We start from the raw sequence: 4,346 nt of genomic DNA on the forward strand, positions 1-4,346 counted from the left end.
TTTAAGTAGTTGAAAAAAACTTGTTAATCTTATCTACATTTTTTACGACAAACATTTTTTTTATACTAAGAAAACTTAGATTTTAAATCAGTGCATATTTTTTTTAATCTGATTATTATCATAAAACTAATAAAGATAAAATGGTGTGTAAAACATAAAAACAATTACAATATTAAAAACAGTTAAAAACTTGCTTACAGTTGCATACAGAAAAATAAGCCAAAGTCTTAATAAAACTCTTTTGAAAATTTTTAAATTAAAAATCGTGTTTATATTACAAGTTTTTCATTACTCATCTTTTCGCAAAAGTTCAAGCAACAGTTTGTAGTTTCTAATTTATTTTTATCTATATGTTTAAAATGTCCAGCTATTAGCTGCTTTTGTCAATTTCGAGTAATTTTTTCAGATAAAAGTCAAGTAATCTAATATAAAATAACACAAAAGCAATGGTTTAAGTAGCATGTTTAAGAAGGTTTTTCGAAGGGTTATTATTAGTTCATTTCTACATAAAGTATAATACAATCATCTATCACAATTGCAGCAATTAAACACAAGCTGAAATTTTAGTGATGTTTTGATAAATATACGGCTTCGTTGCATACAAATTATAAAAGAATTGATGAGTTTCTAAAACCTGATATATGTTATGTTTTGAGCACTTTAAATACGTCGTTTTTGCAATAACTTTTCAATGTTGCTATAAAGTTTTAAGCCAAAACTAAGTCTTTAGGTAAAATAATAAATATAAGTAAACTTAAAAGGAATTTGAAGACTTAACAACTAAGAAAAAGTAACTTTCAGAAAGACTACATCTTAAAACTTTAGCAAAATCAATCAAAACTGCCTGCTTACCTACAAAACTTATATTTGTCAATTATGTAAAATTGTTAACTTATTCAAAAAAACTTTTCTAAAGATAAAATGTAATTAAAAGTATCAGAACTCTTTTTAACAACTAATGCAAGACGATACAATTTCTATGTAGATGAAAAAAAAAGTTATATTTGCATTGCGAAATATATAATAAATTAGTTCGTAAAAGATTTAAGGACTTAAATTACAGTTTAAGATAAAATACAGTAGACTTAAAATATAATGATTAACTGATTTAGCTTAAATGTAATGTTAGTGTAAGTTAAACAGCAAGAGAAGATAAAAAATCCTTTCTAAAATTAGTTTGCTCTCTTTAAAGAATAATTATATCATCTCTCTATACACAATAAACTTAATAAAAGTAGAATAAAATCCAATAAATTAGAAGAAGCTCCAAAATAAAACTTAACTTAAGATAAAAAATTGTTTTATAAAACTTAAAAAAAATACTTTAAATTTTAAAATGCTTGTATTTTAGTTTTAAAAACTTTCGTTTAAATAAATGTTAAGCCAAGTATAAATAAAACTTGCACAAAAATACAAAATTAAAAGTTTTACACTTATGGTACAAAACTTAAAATATACGATTTTCGTAAGACGACTTAACTTTTAAAGTTTAAGGGTTATTGTCTAACGTTGAAAAAAAAAGAATTCAATTTGAAGAAGAGAATAGTAATTCAAAAGTACAAACTTATATGTAAAAATACAACTTTGTCGATTTGAAGAAATCAGAATCTTTGAATTAATCATTAAAAAAAAATAAAAAGTTACAAATTTATTTGACTGTGTCCTAAAACGATTTTTGAAAAAAGTGTTTTATATATAAAGACTTGTTTTAATTTTAGAGTGTAAAACTTAGTAAACAGTCATTATTTTTGACAACTTGTTAAGCAAGTACAAATACAGACTAATTAAATAAAAATAGATCACAATTATTACAAGTACAAAGCACTGCTAAGTTTCCTTACTAAATCAGTTTGTATTTCTGCACAAAAAAAAAACTCAGTTTACATTTGCTTTAAGTAAGTTTAATGAAGTCTGAAAGTATTGTTGTGATTAAATGAACTAATTTTAATTTTTGTATATGCAAAGATTCCAAAACAAACTTTAGAATAAAGCTTTACTTATATTTTTCAACACATTAGCTCCTAGTTGAATTAATTAACTAAAAATAGCTTTTATGTCTTGTTTTTATCTGAAAGTTATTATAAAGTCTTTGTTTGTATTTTAAAGCTTTATAGTTTTTTTTTCTTATGAATTGACTTTGCACAATTTTATATTATTGAATAGTCTTACAAAAAATTTATTTTGTTCCGAAAAATATTTAGTGTTAGTGCAGTTTTTTTGGCTTTTTTATATCTAGTTGAGTTTAGTCTGTTTGTATAAGTTTTATTATTATTCTTATTACTAATAGAAATTTTACTTGTAGCTTCTTTGAAGAATTTGATTAGAAAATTAAACTTAGAGTTAAAAAATTGTTGGTATATTTATCAATCTGATCGTAGTTTTAAAACTTGTTTCGCAATAAGAGCTTGCTGCTATGTTTCGTGATTTTTAATTTGTAAGTTTTCAAGCATTTGTAATAAAATTCTTTATTTTTTTATCAAAAAAACTTTGTTACAGAAACAATAGTAAACTCAAAATTTTATATGAAAATGTTATAGTAGTATTTTTTGGTTGTTTTGTAGAACAAAAGTCAAAAATTAAGACAAATTGCTCTACTTTTATACTAATTTATTGTTTGTATACCTATATATTTTTTATTTTTTAAAATAATAAAAGTATGTTAAGACGCTAGTGTAAATATTTCGTAAAATATAAGTAAATTTAAAAAATTTGATGTTACAGCAGCAATTATTTTAAGAAAATAGTTTATCGAATTGATTTTTTAAAAATCGTGAAGCTTTACCCAGATTTTAGTGCAAATACATATAAAGTACATTTTGTAAAATTCTGAAGAGCTACTACGTAGCCAGTAGAAGTAGCAAAACATAGCTGAAAATTTGTTTTGCTCTAGGTGTGGTTGCTTATTACTAGGCATAAACATGGGTTTCTCATTTAGTAAAATTTTCGATAGCCTTTTTGGCAAAAAAGAAATGAGAATATTAATGGTTGGTCTTGATGCTGCTGGAAAAACTACTGTATTGTACAAGCTAAAACTTGGGGAGATTGTTACAACAATTCCTACCATTGGTTTTAATGTTGAGACAGTTGAATACAAAAACATCAGCTTTACAGTTTGGGATGTTGGTGGTCAAGACAAAATTCGTCCCCTTTGGAGACATTACTTTCAAAACACACAGGGTCTGATATTTGTTGTGGACAGCAATGACACAGACAGAATTGCTGAAGCCAGAGATGAGCTTGCAAGAATGTTGAGTGAAGATGAACTCAGAGATGCTGTTCTGTTAGTATTTGCCAACAAACAAGACTTGCCAAATGCACTCAAACCCCCAGATTTGACTGAAAAACTGAACCTTCACAATATGAGAAGCAGGGATTGGTACATACAAGCTACATGTGCTACAAATGGAGATGGTTTGTATGAAGGACTTGATTGGTTGTCACAACGATTGAAGAATGCCAAGTAAAACATCAAAATCTAAAATTTAAGTGCAATTTCGATCACAGCACCTTCTAAATTCAAATGTGACACTGATTTAAGTGAGTATAAAAATGTTCTACAATGATTTTGTATGATACCAGTTGTAATTTTTTATTGTTTTTAAAAGCTGTGTTTATTTTTTACTTTTGTAAATGATTTCAGTTAAAAAAAAAAACCTAAACATAAAAACAATATAACTACTAACTAGGTGTTTATATACATTTAAAGTATTTGAATTGAATAGATGCTGTTATGATATTTATGTAGGGTTCTTAGTTTTCTAGACACTATTTTAATACATTTTTATGTTTAAAAGCACTTGTAAATTAATTTCAATAGTTTATTTACTATAACTTTTATTACTTCTCTATTTCAAATAAATTTTACATGTGTTTAAATACGGAGTATTTTTATAATCAGTTTTTTATATAATTATGGGGAAATTTGTATAATTTAATACTAGATATTATAAATTAGGCATCTAGGTACATGTATGCTAAGCAAATGATGTAGTAGATGTCCACCATTGCATCTTTATTTATTTTTAATTATAATTACTTAGCTATTACTTAGCCAATCCAAAAATGTAATTAAAAAAAGAAAAATCAGGTTAGTTGAAAATTCATTTGATTTTTTTTTCATAGTTGAAGTAGGTTTTTAATAACATTGTATAATATTAAAAGGCACAGGAGGGATAAATCACCCTTTTCACAATTTAGTCTTGTTTTATTGAGTTTTAACTAAGCTACAAGTTGTTTTTTACATATTTTTTAAACTCAAAATAATCTTGAGATGTACAGGGTTGTCACTTTACCTGGAAAAACCGGGAATTTGACAACTTTGGCAAAAAAAACCTGGAATTTGAGAA

At 25.2% G+C, this 4,346-nt stretch overlaps 1 pseudogene; it reads left to right on the forward strand.

The window, feature by feature from the left end:
* Positions 1-2,863: 2,863 nt before the first annotated feature.
* LOC145840246 (ADP-ribosylation factor 2 pseudogene) lies at positions 2,864-3,793 on the forward strand (annotated as a pseudogene).
* The last annotated feature ends 553 nt before the right edge of the window (positions 3,794-4,346 follow it).

This window comes from Thalia democratica, chromosome 7 (genome assembly GCF_965202585.1).
Source record: "Thalia democratica chromosome 7, ktThaDemo2.hap1.1, whole genome shotgun sequence".
In the NCBI taxonomy this organism is placed as follows: Eukaryota; Metazoa; Chordata; class Thaliacea; order Salpida; family Salpidae; genus Thalia; species Thalia democratica.